Source organism: Onychostruthus taczanowskii, unplaced genomic scaffold, assembly GCF_017590055.1.
Source record: "Onychostruthus taczanowskii isolate IOZ18803 unplaced genomic scaffold, ASM1759005v1 scaffold17, whole genome shotgun sequence".
Taxonomy (NCBI): domain Eukaryota; kingdom Metazoa; phylum Chordata; class Aves; order Passeriformes; family Passeridae; genus Onychostruthus; species Onychostruthus taczanowskii.
The window spans coordinates 4,015,728-4,036,213 of record NW_024498906.1 but is presented as its reverse complement, the minus strand read 5'-3'; positions in this window follow the sequence as shown (position 1 = coordinate 4,036,213).

The following is a 20,486-nucleotide window of genomic DNA, read 5'->3' as shown; positions in this document are numbered from 1 at the left end:
TTGAGAGTTTAAAGTAGTTTATTGAAATAGAAAAGAGCTTAAGTTTTATTGCCCCTGAATATCTGTTGTGTGATGTGTAATTTCCAAGTCAAACTCATAAACAGAATTATACTTCATGTTCCCTTATTTCTCTCCCTCTTACTGAGGATTTGGTCAATTAACACTTCCCAGTATTACACCTTTAAAGAGTCAGGGAAGTGTGAAATTGCCTTATAGTAGTGACAAGGATGAATAAATCTTCCAAAGTCATTACCACAGCTCTAAATCTGGAGTCAAATTTAAATACAACATATACTACAAGCTGAAAGAGAAAGTATTTGAATTATTTGCTCAAAATTATTTAAAATCCATGTATATAAAATTATTTTTGTTAGAATAACAATCTGAAATTTGAATTGTCTCATAGTTTTAAGAAACAATTAATGTTATAATTTTTCCCCACCAGCATTTTACCTTTTCTACTCCACTGTGATTGGGGAGGGGTAAAAGAGAAGGCACGTTTGTGGACCTGGAATAATTTGTGTGTTGCGCATGCCCTCCTTACTAAAACTGCTGCTGCACAGCAAGACTGGATGACTAAAATGCCTGCTGTAGGTATATGTTGATGTATTCCAATAAAAAATCTGCTTGAGGAAGCAGCAAATTCCACACAGCATCATTTGATATGTACCTTTCCACTAGGGACAAAAATAATGCTCTTATTTAGCCACAGTACAGGTACTTCCAAGCCACAGGTCTGCTTTTTCCATTCTGGAAAAATGAACATATGAAAAGAACCTCTACCTTTTGAGTTCACAGAATAACAGAATAAAATTTATCATAGAATCCAACTAAAGTGGTTCAAAGCCACAGGGCAGCCTCAGCCACTGAAATGGAGGCAGTGACACCTTTCAAAGAGTAAATATTCACAGAAACAGACATACACATTTTATTCAATACCTCTAAAAATGAAAAAGACATTTCATCCACTTTTGCTAAAGGCATATTCCTTCATTTTCCTCAGATTTTCACCAACAGCAGTATACACCATTTTCTGATATTTTGACATTAAACTGTAGGATTTGAATGGATGAAATGCAAAATTAATGCAATTTATTTATTTTTCCATCTAATTTTTAATTTATCTTCAGGCATGCAGTTGGAGTGATGGATATTAATAAGGAATTCATTTGAAAATCAGACAAAATTTTAGATGCCACTTCATTAAAACTCAAGCCACTCATAGAACTTTGACAGGGAAAGCACAGGAAAAATCTAAACTAGACGATAGCCAACAGAAAACTTTGCATGAGGTTCTTGGTGTAACATCCTTAATCACCTGGCCAAGGAAATATTGGAGACTAAAGGCAATAAACAGGAGAAAAATTAAATAATAACCCAATACATGAAACTCATTTACCAGCTCTAATGGGAAACTAAACTATCCATATTTGCAAGAAAATTTTTCAAGATCCTGGATGTGGGCAATTTTCTCCAATATGTGATATATCATCAGAAAATCTATTTAGATATGGTAAAACACACATCCAAAACACCTATATTTTTTAAGACTTTAGGCATATGTTCAGCTGAATACTTAGTATTTGCAGTGCAGATACTAAATGTGGATTTTATCTCACATGGCCTGAGAGAGCCAAGGTGGTGAAGACTACAACAGCAATATTCACCTTTGGCTCTCTGACTTTTTGAAGACAGCAGCAAGAATGTTTTCCAGGCATCAGTTTGTGCAATCTTTGCTAAAAGTCTTTATTTACTCCCTTGAATCCCACCAGAAAATACAGAGTATGTTTTCAGAAATCTTCTTCAGGCTTTGCAATATGAATTGAAACCAAACCAAATCCTTGTTTACCTTTTGCACTGCACAGTGTTTTTCTATAGAAACTCTAAGTTTTGCCTATTTATTTCATTTCTCTTGGGATTTCTTTTTTATTGTGAAGATTGGCCAATTTAGAGTAAATTGTCTCGCTAAAGTAATCAGGGAAAATGGATGTCAGAGATCAATTCATCCAATTGCATTAAATGAGAGACAAGATTTTCTTTACTCATTTAATTATACCAAATCACATCTGCAAGACATACCTATCCTTCAAGATGAAGATACCTCTATGGAATACAGGGATTCATTCCAGGACTAGCATCAAACCTCAAGGAATTTCAATCAAAGTGAGAAAAGTTACAGTGCTGCTGTAAAACAGGATTGTGTGCAGATCATCTGTGATTTCTTCCCTAGTAGATAGGGGAAACAGCTATTTTTCTCTCTAAATAGATTTCTAAAATTCATTTTTAAAGCAAAAGCAATTAAAAAACACAGCATGTTGTCTAGCAAGGCTGTTTTGTGTAAAAAAAAAAAAAAAAAGAGAGATTAAGGGATATTGTGAGAAATAAAACTTTAAAAAATTCACAAAGATCCATTTCCCTTCCACAAGGCAAGGAGCCTCATTTTCCTCCTCCTCAACCCAAATAACAAATATACATCCTGCAAAAATATTTTGTGTTCAAATTTTCTGCTTCAAGCCTTAAGCAGTTTCTCTAAGCCTACTTCCCTGGAGTCAAAAATATGTTTTTAATGGTGATTTTATGATGTTATTGGAGCAGGCATAATGAAATAAGAAAACAAACTTATTAGATAGGGTTTGGGGAGGATTTTATTATCACATTGTATTACAATTCTGAGTTCTGAGTAGATGCTAGAAGCATTAAATATTAGCAGTACACGATGCACTCAGTTATAAATACATCAAAGAAGAATTCCCACAAAAAGCAATAATTTTCCTGTTCCCTGATGTTTTTCAACATTTGACCAATCATTAGAATATATATACATATATATTCTGGTATATAACATGCATATATATGTATAAACATGTATATATTCATTCTGAAGGAGCAGTTCCAGGCAGTACGTAGTGGCACCTAGGTACACCATGTAGCCATTGGACCTAGTATACTTTCCTGTTAATTATAGAATATGCTGAGTTGGAAGGGACCCGTCAGGGTCATCAAGACCAAAGCAACCGAAACATGAAAGATCTGCAATGTCTGTATAAATATTCGTGTGGTTACAGAAATGTAAGCAAAAAAATGTTAAACCCACACTCAACATTGCAACGCTTTTAAAATGTTTTTAGTGAGATGACAAAGATGCAGCATTGTATATCTAATTTAAAGGAGGCTTTATATTCCCTTAAGAACCCAAGCCTGTTAAATAAGTTTTATTTTATATGGAAATGCAATGTGCTAACAGTTTATTGCCTTTTCCTAATATAAGTCCATCAATGACCTAATGAACCTGTGCTTGCTTTTCAAAAGGAACAGTAGATGTCATGAAATTCCCTTCTAGAAACCAAAACCCCAAATTCCATCGTCTGCTGTCAGAGACCTCTCTTCTACAATGCTTGCAGCTGCAGATAAAATCCCAAATCTAATTTGAAATGGGATGTAAATGAAAAGAAGTAGTACCAAGCTAAAACCAAGTATAAATCAGACTGCAAAAGCTTCTGAGAGTACCATTTTGGTGGAAGATTTTACTTTCTGTTGCAGTATTGCAGCAGAACATCCTCCATGCTACACTTTTTACTATGCTAGATGTCACTGATGTGAGTGATTTAATAAACTGCCCAAAACAGTAAAGCAGAGATGCTGCTTGTCACTGTAGGGAGAAAAGTCATGTGGCCAAAGCTCACCTGAAGCTGAAGATGGCCAGAATTGTGGGGGACAATAAAATGAGGTTTTCAAATAAATTAATGGCAAAAGGCAATGTAGAAATTACATCAGTCTGTTACAGGATGAGGATGGTAACCTCAAAAACAGGGACATGGACAAGGCAAGAGGGCCAAGCATGTCCTGGGCCATCAGGCACAGCATCACCAGCCAGGCAACAGAGGGGATTTGCCTGCTCTGCTCTGCAGCAGCCTCACCTTCAATATTGTGGACGTTGGCAGCAAAGACATTCAGCTGTTAGAGAGCATCCAAAGAAGGATAATGAGGATGGAGAAGGGCCTTGAGAGGAAGATGTGTGAGGAGCAGCTGAGGGCTGTTCAGCCTGGAGGAGACTGAGGGCAGACCTCACTGCAGTCACAGCTTCCTTGTGAGGGCAAGAGAAGGGGCAGGCACTGATCCCTTCTCTCTGTGACCAGTGACAGGACCCAAGGGATTGGCCTGAAGCTGAGTAATGGAAAGTTTAGATTGAATATTAGAACAATTTCTTCACACAAAGGATGATTGGGCACTGGAACAGGCGGCCCAGGGAAGTGGTCACAGCACCTGATTTCAGAGTCTGACTTTAAGGAGCATTCAGACAATATTCTTGGACACATAGTGAAACTCATGGATTGTACTGTGCAGAGCCAGGAACTGGACTCGGTGATCCTGATGGGTCACCTCCAACTCACATTCTGTGATTCTGTGATTTCATACAACTGAGTACAGCAGTCCAACTAGTTAACCAAGTGCTTGTCATTCCAGTCATTTCACTAAATGCCTACAAATTTGAGTCATTCCACAAAGTGTCTTCCTGAATAAGTCATTTTTAAGGGACAGAAAATTTTAATCATTTAGTAAAGTGACTGGTTTCACAACATAAGAGCAATGCCAACAAAATGTGAGACCATATTTAACTAATAGCATATTAGTAACAATTTCAAACAGGTAAGAATACCCTCTTATCTATATGAATATTTATTTGGTTTTAGGTATATTTACTTGGGTGTATATAGAAATAAATTCCACCTTAAAGCTGTAAGAAAAATTAGGGAGGCATTTATACAGAACATATACATGAACACACTATGAAAGATTTAAACTTTTAGCCCATAACTGGATAGTTGTCTTTTATGTGAGGAAAACTCATCACTTTTTTCACCTCCACTCCATATTTAAATGTGTGATTTCTATGTGAATGAAACAAGATGGAAACAAGAGACATACTGTATCTAGCATGATGGGATAGCACCCTCATCTTCCATGTTACTTTTTGTGTACCACCTTTCTAAACATCATATCATAAGGAGGAAAATCCTAACTCCATAAAATCACTCCATAAAATCTTAGATACCTTTGCTAGAAATGTCCTATTGTTCTTTTCAAAATTACCATAGGACATTCCAAATTCAGATTCCAACAAATAAAGCTTTTATATAAAAGAGAACATCCAGTACATATGAAATCACAATGTTGAAACTGCACATCAAATATTAAGTTTTTCAACTGGGAGAAAGGGAGAATTTTCATTATAAAAAAGTTTTAATTATCTGAACAAGTGGAATTAATCCTTCTGGAAGAATGACACATTAAGATCCCATGCCAGCCAAGCACTAAAGTATGGTCTTCTCTTTAAGATCAAAAGTAGACCACTGAAGTGTATATCTGGCTGCTTACAAATGATTAAATTAAGATAATGTTCTCAGTGCAAATTCAGAAATGTTTAGTTTCATACTGCCTATATAAAAATTAACTGGATAATTTCAGCACATAAATGCAAAAAAAATGCAAAATGTGATGGCACATGGCAACCGCTGCAGTATTGTTGCAGAGCCAACAACTTGAATGCAATAGCTCTTGTAGTCAAAATTAAATGGATTTTCCAGCTGTTTTATAAAGTCATTTCCTCACTATGCTGTCAGAACAATGTGCAGTGAAAATAAGACCATAAGCCTCAAATCCCTCCTTCAACCTTGATCAAATCCTGTGAGCAGCCCTGTCAGGGCTGATGTAGAAGCAGTTCACAGTCCATGTTTGGAAGTGTACTCTAAATTTAATTTTATTACAAAGTCTGTGTAGGCACATAGAAGTTTTAAATGTTCGTAAACTCATAGAAGATGTGCTGTACACAGTTATAATTTTTTTATTCAGAATTACATTAAAACTTACTTATTTCCTTATTGTTTGTATCTTGCCTAGTCTGCAGAGAAAGAGGTGGGATTTCTGAACCAGGGCTATTCTGAGCCCTTGCAATTGCCACTGCATTGCAACACATGCTTGAAAGATAAAAGGTCAGATTATGAGAAAAGTGATTTTTCTAAGCAAAGAAAGTAAGCAAAGAAAGTGTGACAGATACCTGCTGTGAGGATTTTCAGTGAAGCATTTCATGGTGTCTTGCAGGAAACTCTTGAAAAATCTGCAAATGTTGGAAATTCCTAAAGGAAATGTATTCTGAATAAGAGGCTGACAAAAATGAGGATTCCAACACAAGTGAGAGACAAAATGTCCTGCTCAAAAAAGACACATAAGTTTTTCAGAAGCACTTTTCTAAGCCATTCTGGCTTAGAGATTTATTCATAAACTTTCTTTGCTGTTTAACTACAGATATAAGCCTAGAACATTTTTGGTAACATGAAACTGAAAGTTAATATAAATACAAAGAAAAATCAGGAAACTATACTGAGAACAAAGTTCATTTTGGCTTACAAAGAAATGACTGTATAAAGATGAGCAACCCACTTGGCTTAGAAGCTGTAAGTTTTTCTGCCTCTAGAGCAGTGAGGTTCTGCAGCACAGAGCTGCTACCGGAAGGGAAACTGTGCACCCGTGTGGGAGAGCTTCTAAGTGTCCCATATGATCACATAAGCATCTTTTTCCACCCATGTGCAATAATTTTGTATGGCCAAAACCAGCAAATATAAACAGTTTTATGTGCAAGTTTGGTAAGGTCTGTGACTGTGTAGCAAGGTGCCTTTGATGAACATGACTGGGCTTTGCAACAGATCTAACTCAGCATTGCATTTTTCTATAATTTCTTACACATTTGATTGTTTTTCAGATCATAAATTTAACATTCTTGTGCTGTATTTTATTTACATGTACATAAACACATTTTAAACAGTATAATATACTTAGGTATAGTTTATGTTGTTAGCCAGCTTTATAATACTCCAAATATTTCATTATCCTGGTTACACCATCAGGTAAGATTAAATAAAACTTTTTCTCCATTTTCAACTTGCATTATAGGATCTAACATAATTAAATCAGAGACAGAAAGGCGCTAAAACTATTAGCTCAGGTTGTGTTTATTTCACAGAGCTCAGTTCAGAAGTTTATTTTGTGTTTTGTTGAATAGGTTTAATCAGTACAGTACAACCAGTAAGAAATTAATTGATTTTTAAGTCCTGTAAGCAGTTCAGATCTTATGCATAGCCATTATTCTTAATTATAAAAGGTTACAGTTGAATTCTTTCAATGTATGTGACTATAACACAAAGTAAGCTTAAAAAAGTAGGTCAGCTCTTCATCACAAGTAGAAAGCAATGTTCTTCATATTTCAGTACAGCATGGAAACCAGAATAATTCGTGGTGCAAAAGTTATATTCATGTAAACACAACTTTTCTAACCAATGTGATTGTCATATCTCCAAACATTTTCCATATAACCATGGTATGCATTCTTAGTAGTTATTTTATAATAGTTATTTATAAAGTCTTTCATCAGCAGATAAAGCAAGAGTACCTTTGCCTGTACTGCTTTCCTCTTAGATTCATCTTGAAGAAACTCTGATTTAAGAGGTCTACATTATTAAATAGATCCTTACATTAAATCTGACATGCATTTAGCTGAGCTGATTTTCTCAAAAACATATGTGGAATTACATAGTCCATTATAGACTTAGTAACTGGTTTCATAGGTTTTGTGCTTGCTTTGTTTGATAATGTTTTTGAGGGCTCTGTGGTTGATCTTGGTGGCCAGAACATTAATTTAAATCTGTGTTTTAAACAGTAAAAGTTCCAAAAAGCTGTCTGCAAAATATAAATCAAATTACAGGAGTGTTTTTTTCATGTAAGATTACCTAAAAAAAAAAAATTCTTTTTTTCCACATTATAAAAATATTTCTTCAATTTGAGTTTACAAACATCTCCAGGAAAGCCCAAACACATTAAATTCCCCCTTTCATCAGCTAGGATCCCATTCTTCCCTTTTCTGCAGGAGATGGAGATCAGAGTTAATGCTGCTTTTATAGTCTTTATCCACCAGAGACAGCCCAGGGATTGTTTTGCACCTTTGCCATGAAAGTCTGTTGAGGAAGCAGTGTCCTACACTAGTTCCTGATAAACTGGGAAACTTGATTTGCTCCATGGAGCAAAATATTGGGGATCTTGCTGTAATTTAGTTAAGTCACAAAGAGATTTAACTGCTGTAATCTTCTTTTCCTAATATTTTTCCTTTTTTTTTTTTTTTACATCTATTTTGTTAACTATATATTGCTCTTAATAAACCCTATGGTTTATTAGTTCTATAAGAGCAAATTTCTGCAATCCTCACTGCATTTCCTCTTTTATGCAATGCATTCAGGGAGACTTGCAAAAGGTCAGATAGAGCAACATGAACAAATTGAATTCGAGAGTTAGGCTCTCTCTTGACCTAAATCTCTTCATTTTCAATTCTTTGCACATGCAGGTGCTTACCAAAACTCACACTGAAATCAGTAAATGCCAGCAAGCAATAGCATTCCCCTAATTTTTAACTGCAGTGGCAAAGCAATCAAAAGAAACAAAGCTGAGAAAGAAAAATGAAGCTGTATACAGTGAGGGGAGGCATAGGGCTCCATCAGCAGAGCAGTTAGGACAGCATTTATGGCACTTAAGACACAATATCAGTGTGACATACTGCACACCTTTATGACTCAGGAGAAGGATGACATTTCCTTGATTTTAACTTTTGGGTCGCTTTTGAAAACGAACCATTTAGCTCTATCTACAATTAATTTTTTCTTAAAAAGACATTTAAGGAAAAAAAAAGGAAAATAATTTGGTTTTTCCATGTTGATAACCAAGACACCTACTAGTGTAATAGAGTTGCTGAGTTGTGGCTGTACATGATGAACCACAAGAGGTGAAAAGCAGAGAAGCTAAAGAAGCAGAATGAGAAAATAAGAGCAAATGAAAAGGTGAGGGCATCTGTGATGAGCAATGTGGTCAACTTGCCAATTACAGGTTCGGCCTCACTAACACCAATAGCAGAATTATACAACACATAAGAGCTGAAACTGGATACTTTGAGTGTTGTTTATCGTGCAGTGATGTCACTAAGCCAGAAACAGGAAAAAGTCTGCTCCTTCATGCTCCACAGGGTGGAGTCCACTGTGTCTTCACTGAGTCACAGAACCACAGAATGGGTCAGGTAGGGAGTGACCACAGTGGGGTCATCTGGTCCAACCTCCCAGCTCAAGCAGGGCCATTCCAGAGCACATGGCAGAGGATTGTGGCCAGCTGGTTTTTAAACATCTCCAGCATTCACAGCCTCCCTGGGCAATCTGTTCCACTGAGCAATCACCTGCACAGTGAAGAAGTTCTTCCTCATGTTCAGGTGGAACTTCCTGTGCATCAGTTTCTGCCTGCTGCCTCTTGTCCTGAGCTTGGCAACCCCGAGAGGAGCCTGCAGAAGGCTCCGTCCTCTTGATACCCTCCCTTCAAATACTTATAAACAGTGATGAGTTTCTCTCTCAGTCATTTCGTCCCAGGGCTGAACAGGCCCAGCTCCTTCAGCCTTTCCTCGTAAGAGAGATGTTTCCAGCAGCCTGAGCAGCTGGGGAAAATTGGTTAAAGGGAAGTCTAAGAAAAAAGATGGCTGAGACAACTACTGTTCTGCAGCTGTATGCAGCTTATAAGGTTATTTGAGATGTTTTTCTTTTCATTTGAACCAGATGTTTTTTGATTTCATTTTTAAACAATGCCTTACCCTTTCTGAGACTTTCCTAGAAAGAGCATTCTCTTTTGTCATGTTTGATGACTAATTCAAATTTATAATAATTTCAGGAAAGAGTTAACATGTGTTACAAAGATTTAAATTACTGTATCTGTGACTATAATGTATTTATAAGTCATTTTCCAATTTGAAGCTGCAAAATCAGTAACTCAAAGAGGAAAAACATGCTGAAGTGCATGAAATAAAAAAAATTAAACCAAAAAACCTAAACCCACAACTATTATTTAGATACTCTTTTTCCCACACTTCCCAATCTTGATTGTAATGCACAAAATAAACTAGGTCTGCTCTCCCAAATTCTCAACAAAGAATCTTATTAAAACAGAGCTGCAGGAAGTGTGCACAGGGCACAGGGAGGCAGAAGATCATATCTCATCATAATCCTTGCTTTCCTGCCTGCTTCAGTGCATCCCAACATAGTCATACAAATATCTCTGAAATGTGGCAGATTTTTTTTTTTCACTGCAAACCTTTTCTGTACTTCTTTTTCCTAATGAGGAACATACAAGACACATATAAACTTAACAGAAAAACGAAACTTGAATTGTAGAAAAAGCCAATTTTTAAATTTTAATGCATCATATTCTCCCACTGGTATTTTTGTTCATCAAATTTTCCTCAAGACCTGCAAATCAGAGGTTTGTCATCACACCAGTCACTATAGACAGCTACAGTTTGGTTTTTTCACCAGAGAAGGAAATGTTAAAAACAATAAACCAAAGCCTTTTTAGCTGTATTGTTTGTTTTTTCTCCCTATTTACTTGGAAAGAAAACAAACCAACTTACCATCCTAAGGGAAAATAACAACATTACAAGAAAAGATATTATGTGAGGGAACTAGAAATTTGATCCACTTCCCAAAACTGGACTATTATAAACTGAAGGATTACATATATCTTGTTGACACAAGATATATATTACATTTACAGGAATTCAGGTTATGAAACTACTACATTCTTATATACATGCAATGACATCAAGCTCCTCGCTTGTTTAAAGATCTACATGTGATAAGTGCTCAACATCCATCATGCTGGAACTGTTCTAAGGAAAAACTGACCTAACTTGTATCAAAAATAAAATAAAATAAAAATAAAACAAAAAATAAAAGAAAATAAAAGAAAATAAATAAAATAAAATAAAATAATAAATGTATAATCCCCAATGCATTACTCTGTCAATTAGCAGCTTGGTGGGTTTCTCAGAGGAAAGGAGCTTTAAGTTTGAGAAGACTTTGCCAGGTATGATATGTCTGAGATGTTTATGTGGGGAGCATTTAGCCTCTCAGCTGTCTCCCCAGTCCACGGGTACCTGCCATCAAACACACCTGAGACAGTCCTTTCCAGTCCATCACACACTCAACACCAGCACCATATTTGTTCTGTATCTAGTCTGAAAATATCATAAAATGTCCATTTCTTTAACTGTCTAATTAGTGGGAGCAATCTCCCATTGCGATTCCCCCATTTTCATCACACACATAAAATAACATTTTCCATTCCCTGCCTGGGGTTTGCAACTCTAAGAAAAAAAAAAATCCTCAGAGAACAGAGATGAGGTGTTTCAGTACGCAGTGAAAATGATCAGACACTATCAGTGAGATGTTCCTTCTACACCCTGTCTCTTTAATTCTTATTTATAATTGACAAATTAACCTTGGGTAGGTGTAGAAAGCAGAACACAAAAGATGAATGGCAACAGAAAAAGCGAAAGAAAAGCAATTACGTAGTATTGTCACATTTAAAATAAGGTCGTATAATAGAGTCAAAACAGACTAACTCATTTTGTGCACCTTGCAACGCTTATATGCACCCCCTCCTCTGTCAAAACCCTGCATCCTCTCAGTTTGCTCACCTTCTTGCTGCAGACACAGAGGTCACAGCACGAGAGTGAGGAGGCGACTGAGCCAGCACAAAGCCACCACGCTCAGCTGCCAGCGGCTCTGCAGCCACCGAGGCTGAGCCACTGCTGCAGCCCCAGCCCCTGGAACCAGGCAGGGCCTGGGGCTCCTCTGCTGCTGGCACAGAAAGCCAGGTCTTTCCTGGACGCTGCTGATGCAAGCACACCTCCAGTACCGTGACTAAACTGTAGACGTACGCTAAAGAAGGTGAAATAGACAGTAAATGTTTGAAGTATTTGCTTACTTTATAAATGTGAGTTTTTGGATATTTTACTTTTTAGGAGCCTACTTGGTCTTTCCTGCTGGGGAGATGAGGTTTTACAGTATTCTTTACAAGTTAATGACCTGAGCTTACAGGCACTTTTTAAATCCATTTCAGTACACTTGTGTATATACTACACTGCAATGCCAGTGGAGGCAATTATTTTCAGTCCTCAATGTCAATATAATGACAAGGTGTCATTTGTTATTTCTATAACTCTATATAACTCATTACAGAATTTAACAATATATTATCCATTTGACTAAATTAGCAAAGTATATAAACAAATGAAATCAGGCACAAAACACACATCTTACTAACAGCTCTCATTTTAATGATGTGTTCCCCTTGTTCTGATCATCACTTGGTAGTTGGGGAATTAACTAGTTCTAGACTATCAGTACAAGTTACAATAACAATGTCCAGAACTAGCTTTATTTACATCCTCTTTATCTTCTAGACACAAAAATAATTTTGAATAGTTCTGAAGAAAACCTTAAAATTCCCCAGACAATGTTAATGGCCTTCTGAGCATCCTTCTGACTTGTTTTTCAAACACACAGATTTTAAGGACACCTTTTAATAAAGTAAGAAGATTCTTACATATAAATACTTCAGACTACATTATGTATGACCTTATGTCATGCAATGTAATCTTCCAGACTCTTTGTGAATTAATAAATTCAAATACTATAAAAAATATTCTTAAGTAGTTAGTTTGGTTTTGGTTTGGTTGGGTTTTTTTGTTAGAGACAAACATCAGTGTAAAGCTGTAAATCATTCTATATACACACTATTAAATTTAGATATCATATATGCCATAATGCCTTTAACAACAGCAAGGATCAGAAGGGCACAAAGTCATCAATTCAGAAAGAAAGGTAGATTAACACTACATAATAAAATCAGACATAAAAGATTTAGCTTCTCTGCTGCATTTTCAGTAGATGTTGAAATCTGAGCAAAAAAAGTTCTCATTCTTAATAATGACAGAAATTTGTATGTCTTAAATTTACATAAAAATACATAAAACTACACAAAACAAATATCCAGGAGAGCAGTAAAGTTAGTGTGACTAAGATAATAAAAGTTAAATATGTAGTACAAAGTCCCTGGCAAGAGAAAGAATGAAAATTATTATTTCTAATGAAAATATTTCTTATCCTATTCAGAAATATTATAAAAATAAAGGAACAAAGCATGAGACAACTGAGCTTAAGCATGGGTCAGTGATGATTTACAAGTGTGTCAGAATTTCACTTGATCAGATTCTTCACTGAGCAGTTTATCTATCTAGCATGCTTTTTCCTCACAACCCATGCAAATTAAGCAGTAATAAATACAGTAGTAAATACACCTTAAATTTCACACTGTTCATAGTAAACATAAACTTCATCTCCATCTTTTCACATTGGCTTCACAGATCTCTTGGTTTCCAGACTGGAAATGGTGTAGTTTCTTCAGCTGGCAGTACAGATAGCCAAGATGTTCCTCGCTACTCTTTGGACCCTCCAGTTTAATCTTTAGTGTGGGTTTGCACTTTATTGACATGTGACAAGTGAAGCAGTCACTTGCATTTCCAGAGAACAAAGACAAAAAGGTTTCTTAAATTTTCTTTTCTGGAGGCACTCAGTTGTTTTGGTTTAAGAATAGAAAAAGGATAGATAGATAGATAGATAGATAGATAGATAGATAGATAGATAGATAGATGATAGATAGATATGCACCTGTTTTTCTTTCTGTTCTGTGAAAAGTGGAATTTCAGAATAGGAATAAGATCCATGTTAGACTTTTTCATCTTGGGTCTTTGTCCTGGTTTAGCTTCAGCTGGCAACAAAGTGCCATACTCACTCACACCGCAGTGGGACAAGGATGAGAATCAGAAGAAAAGGATAAGAACACTTTAATAACTGAAATAAAAATCTAATCATAAACATAGAACCATATAATTATTTGGGTTGGAAGGCAACTTTAAAAATCAGCTAGTTGGAACCCCTGTCATGGGCAGGGACATCTTCCACTAGATCAGGTTGCTCAAAGTCCCATCCCACCTGGCCTTGAACACTTCCAGGATGGGGCATCCACAGCTCCTTTGGGCAACATCCTCACTCTCATCTTATTCTCAGAGAATAAGAATTTTAAATAAAATGGTGTTAAATAAAATTTTAAATAAAATTTAAAAATAAATTTTCAGGGGAAAGGGGTATTTTCTGCCAAATTTCTATACCTTTAACAAGAGAAGGGAGAAAACAAAGAGATAAATAAAACACAAAAAGACAAGTGATGCACAATGCAATTGCTCACCACCTACTGACTGATGGACTCAGCCAGTACCCAAATAACAATCAGCCCATCCTACCAAACTCTCTCCAGTTCATGCACTGGATGTCACATTCTCTGGTGTGGAATATCCTTTTGGCAAGTCAGGGTCAGACATCCTGGCTGTAATCCCTCACAGATTAGTGCACCTCCTTAAGAGCAGAGCATGAGACATTGAAATTTATCTGGCTCAACCATAGCAAATGTCAAGTTCTGCACCTCAGAGGACTAACTCAAGAACAGGTAAACTTTACTGGCTGTAAAGTAGCTTTGCAGAAAAAGGCTTGTGTATCCCAGTGGATAACAAGATGAGCGTGAGTCAGCATGCAGCAAAGGAAGCAAACCACATCCTGAGCTGTGCTGCCTAAAGCAGGCAGATTAAGGGAGCTGACATTCCTGTCTTCTCAGCCTTGGTGAAACACATCTGGAGTGCTTGGGCCAGTTGTGGCCAGGTCAGTTTAAGAGAGATATGAGCACATTGGAATGAGCCCAGTGGCAGTGCACTGGTAGGGCAGGGGAGTGCCTGGCATGCCAGGAGATGGGGAGAACTGGGTTTGTTCACTCGGGAAGAGTAGAGTAAGGAAGAAGTTAAAGAGAGGGTACAAAGGATGCAAAGCCAGGTGCTTTGAAAGTGTGCAGCCAAAGGACAAGAGGCAACTGACACAAATTGTCCCCCAAACAGAAGCTCTGAAATAGAAAAAAGAAAAATGTCTTAAATAACAAGGGTTGCAGAACACTGAAACACTGAAACAGGTACACACAGAGGGGATTTAAATGACAACCATACTCAAAAATCAGGCCCTGTCTCATGCAGCAAGTTGAATGAGGCTTCCCCCTCAACCTAAGTTACTCCTGATTCTATCAACGATTTTTTATTATTGCACTGACAATTTATTAGTCTTTAAATTTCACAATAAAAAATACATATTAATTTAATATGAAGCAAAATAAATTCTGACATATCATAGGATAGAAAAACACAGACAGAATTATTTATAGCTATAGTTTCATAGAGGAAAACAAGGATGAATTCCATGGGATTTGATCCCAACACTGGAGCCACAAATTATTTTTATTTCTTTATTTTTAAAGGATAACTGTACACTTTATATTCTAATTCCTAAAAGTTTAAAATTAACATCTAGTTATTTTTCATAAAGTAACTAGAAGGGTGAATAATTCATGAGTATTTTCATTTTCAGATTTAACAAATAATATTCTGGATCTCTTCTTATGTCATAAAGCCCCAGAGAAAAGTTCCCAGTGTAGCCCATCTACACTTCCTTCTTTCTCACCAACAACAACTTGACACTTAGAATATCATCCCATGCAACTGAAACTGTCAATCTATTTCTTCTTCTCTTGCTCTTTATGAGTAAATTCTGGAGGGTTGACTGCAAAATTTCTCTATAAAAAGGCTCTCAGAATTTTTATACAAACTTACTATGACTACACAATGACATATGAGATTTTTTAAGGATATTTTAGAAAACAGGTATGCTAATAATAATAAAATTCAAAAAATATATTGCAGGTTAAATGAACTGCTTCACCTTTATGTGCTGAGGACTCTCCATGTGGATCTTGAGCTTAAATGTGGTTCTCAGAAATTAAAGGAACAACCAGTCAATGCGTTTTTGTGTTGAAGCAGAACCACTTATTTTAAAAATACCAAGTAAAAGAATTGTTTAATGAGTTAATCACAAAGGAGCAGCAAGCCCTGTCAACAACACATTTCAACAAATAAATCTGAATAATGAAAATGTATATGCTGAGATTGCGCTCCGTTCATACACAGTTCATTAACAAACAAATTACATAGAGTAAACAAATTAAGTTTTGCTGACATGTTTCCCAGGCTTCAGTTATCATTGACAGAACATTTACATTTGCAAATAGGTTTCTCTAAGAAATATGAGGAATATTGTTAGGTACCAAAGTACACATCATGTCTGATCAATAATAAAGCCTGTCCCTACAGACGCTGAGGAACATGTAGTTTTAAGGACATATTTATCTTTGTCCTTAAAACAGAATTGCATCTCAGTTTATCAGAAAAAAACATTGTGATTCTGTACTTAAGGCCCCACATGTAAAATGAAAAGATTTTTCAAACATATCTAAAAATTATCTATACATTTACTTTTCAAGCTGCTGAGAGTAAATGATGAAATAATAATGAGAAACTAGACCAAATAATTTTTCAAACAGAAATAGAGATCCAAGAATTTTGCTTTCATTGGCATAATTAAGAATAACCCTGAAAAACTGATTGGTGTAGAACTACATCATCAACTGTGTCATTAGGATACCTGATAACATATTACACACCATGAGTTTTAAGACGGATGTGTATGTGAAACAATGTTAGACACACTGTGCCGACCTTTCACAGGTAATGAGTCTCACAAACTGACCTCCCCCAAAGGAAATATCCTTTATTCATTTCCCAGAAGCCCAGAGTGAATTTCCCTTAAGTCCTGAGTCTGCAGTTAAGATGGTACTGTTCACATCATGGAAACTTACTTACAAGTTTGGAACCATGTATTTTGCTTCCTTCAAGAAGAGAGAGTCCCCAGAGGCACACTTCATAAAGGGCACCAAACTTCTCCAGTCTTTACAGGTCTGAAGCTTTGTTTCTTCTCACCCAACACCCCTCCCACACTCTCAACACTATTTTGCTCCAAAATTTCTAGAAAGAGAAAAAGTGTACTGCCTTAACTATGAAATTCCTATGGGATTCTATCTCTTTGAGACAGAAACGTATATCCTTGATGTCAGGAGTTTAATGTGCAAGTACTTGTCTGTATCCTGTGAAGTGACAGACTTTCAAAACAAATGTTACACATTACAAAGGAACATAGCAGGCTACATATAATCTTACACTTCCATTTATAACTGAAGGACTCTTAAGATTCAGGGAGCTGAAATTACTCCAGAATTACTAACATGATTATTTATTAGAATACTAATTCTAAGCAAAATTGATGGATATGCGCTTTCTTCCTTTTGCTGGTATTGACATCCTAATATGTCCCTTAGCAGTAAATACAAAAAAGTTATTCATATTTCCATACAGGAACAGAATTATATAAAATGTGTTGTGAAACAAAGAATGTGTCTATACTCAGAGTCATTTAAAATATTGTTTGGATATAACAACAACCTGCTCTAATGTTTTTGTTTCTGGCACACATTTCAAAGGCACAGTAGATCTTGCTTTAATATATTTGTCCTCCTCCATTAAAAAAGTTCACCTGTTCCTTTTTTCTTCTGAGGCAGAGAAATCATTCAAGGGGCATATATTTCTGAGCTTAATCACAGTCCTCGCTAAATCCTCTATATAGAAAGTCAACAGACTGTATTAATTGGACCAAACCTTTGTACCACACACATCTCTCTGAAGTGATTAGCTGTGAACAAAGTATATTTATAGTTCCCACTTGTGGTGTACATAACCACTCACCCAGGATCAGATCTCTCCTCTGTGGGCTAGAGGACTCCAAAATGAACTGCTTTGGTCTCCAAAATCTAACTCTAATAAAGCCTTTCCAGTCATTTCCATATTATTCAGGTTCTTATCACTGTTGATCTTGTTTCTAACTTTAGCCCCTTGGAAATCACATAACAAGGTAGAACAAGTGTTCAAGGAGAATTTTTTTAAACACAGATTTTCTGTTAAAAAATACTGCAGAGCTACAAAACAATTAATTTCTGTCAGGATCCCTCAGAGTTTTCACCTGTCTTTTGTTTGAATTAAGGTGTTCATGGAAATTATCTTCAGTACCCATGTGTTCAGATGTTACTCCTGGTGTGTCTGGGCTGATTCCCATGCTGTGGAAGTACTCCAGGTGGAGAGAATTGCAAATAAAAAAAAGTAAAACTCATGGATTGAAATAAAAATGTTATAAAAATAATAAATATGCATATATTATATTAATTAATGGCAACAATATTAATTATAACTTTTATAACAACAATAAATACAATGAGAAGGAAAAAGAGAGAAGAATAAAATCCAAGAGAAACAAGTGACACATAATACAATTCCCCAGCAGCAGCTGACCGATGTCGAGTCGGGCCATCCCAGAGCAGTCACTGGAGGCTGCTGATGTTTTCCCCCAGTTTATAGACTGATGTTCTATGGTATGGAATAACATTTGGGTCTTGGCCATGATCATATGGCCACTGTGCAAAATTAACTCAGTCCTTGGCCAAAACCAGGACATGCACACATGGTATAAAACCCAGAGTCCAGGGTCAGTAGCAGCCCCATCCTTTTACAATCCCTTACCACTCCATGTGCCAAGCAGACACTGTGTTTTCCCAATGGAAGCTAAAACTGTAAAGCTGTGTCAAAAGCATGAGAGGAATCCATAAAGTGACACTGCTTAATTCTTAAAATAGCATGTGCCTCCTAGAAAAAGTAAGTTACTGGGAGGAATTACATGAGGAGAACTACAGCTTGTTAGAGAAGGATACACAGTGTGTAGCCAGAAATAGGATTAGAAGGACTAGGGAGTCAGAGAAAGAAGGCAAAAGAAACACTACATCCACCCATCAGCTGTTCAAAGAGAAGACAGGATAAAAAATCAATTTGCTTATAAATATCTGAAGTAGAGAATAAAGAAAGAAAATATATAAAGCCTGCTTATGCAAGACTAGTAAGATAGATACAAATAGCTCTGTGACAGGCAGGAATGTCAGCTTTGGACAACATTGATGAGGAGTTAGGAGTAAAGCAATGCTCACCACAGAAAAGCCAGACACAAGAAGGTACACTCCATGAGACAGAAGACCAGAGGAGGAGTTTAGTTTTCAGGAGTGCAAGAAGAAGTCAGGCTGTCAGAGACTTGTAGCTGAAAAAGCAGAGTTATGTGACAGCTGCAGTTCTCTATGATCACTGAACTTTAAGGGCTGCGTTCAGGGTGCAGTCTGGGTTATAGAACCCAACAGGACATTCACAAGGCTTTCTGTCCCAGGCAGTGAAATCAGATTGTATCTTGCTCTTCCTAGCACCTCTGATTGCCACAAAATTCTTCAGGACCCAGGATACTGCAGCTTGTCTCTCAAAAAAGTGCATTTGAAGTTGGCTCTCCTACAAAGCTCAGCACCAGCTCAGCTAGGGCAGAGAGCACACAGAGCCACAGCCTCTCCTGACCCTCTCCACTCAGTTCAGCAGCAAACACTCGCAAGGACACCAGTTACATTCGCCCAGTGACACTTCTCTAGGCATCTTAAATCTTCAGCAATGCAGTGCAATTAATTGTGAGGACACCCAACACACTAAAGACTGCTGACCTAGGAAAGATAAATGAAAGGCAGGAGTGTTTAAGAGGTATTTGTTGATGCCTTAGCTAAAACCAGATAGAAGTCAGAGGATTTGCTTGACTAGACATGCTTCAAGATAAAATGCCAGGCTCTTTGAACAATATATAACAATTTTTAAGGTATTTTATTATTCTGTGACAATTCAGAAACTCTTAGACAAGAAGTGATATGTGGTACCAATAAATAACAAGAAAAAAAAATGAATATGTGGGTACAGTATATTTTGATAACAACAGTTCAGAGGAGGAAAACCCTGGGTGTGCTGAGAGTAGAAGGAGATTGCAAATCTGGTTTGACTATTTACACACAAGTGTGGGACACAAAAGGCAGTCTACATAATAATTTTTAATCCTGTTTTCTCATGAAAAGAAATCATATTATGTATGGAAGCAAAATAACTGCATGTGTCAGTTTGGAAGGAAAAAACCTTTAAATAAGATTCACCAAGAGATAGAAATGAAAGCAAAATCTGTTTGCTCAGAAAAGTTGTTTCTGGGAAAAAAAGTGTAGAAATTAATCTTGCTTCAGTAAGGGACAGTTATATAAGGGTATATAAAGGTATATAAAGGTATAGACAGTGGTGTTATCTGAAGGAAGCATGTCCTCCATAACAGCTCAGATGGATATTTTTGCTCCTTTGACAAAAATAATTGCAGTCCTCAAGTCCAACAGCAAAGATAAATAAATGGCAGTAAGGAATAGGTCTATTGCTAAAGGCCTGTACCATGATCTTGGAAATCATGGATTTCTGGTGCTATTGCTAGAAGGAGAAATGGTGACATATGGGACAGCCATAGCAGAGTCAGAAGCAAGATCTACCCAAGGTTTCCTTCCCTGCAATCTCCAGGTGACATTTTAGCTCTCCACCTCCTTTCAAATAAGGATGTTTTGCAAAAACTAACTGTTTTAATAGACCTCACTTCATTGCCATGGTCAATAGCACAGCTAGTGAATTCTTAATTCACAGGCAAGCATGC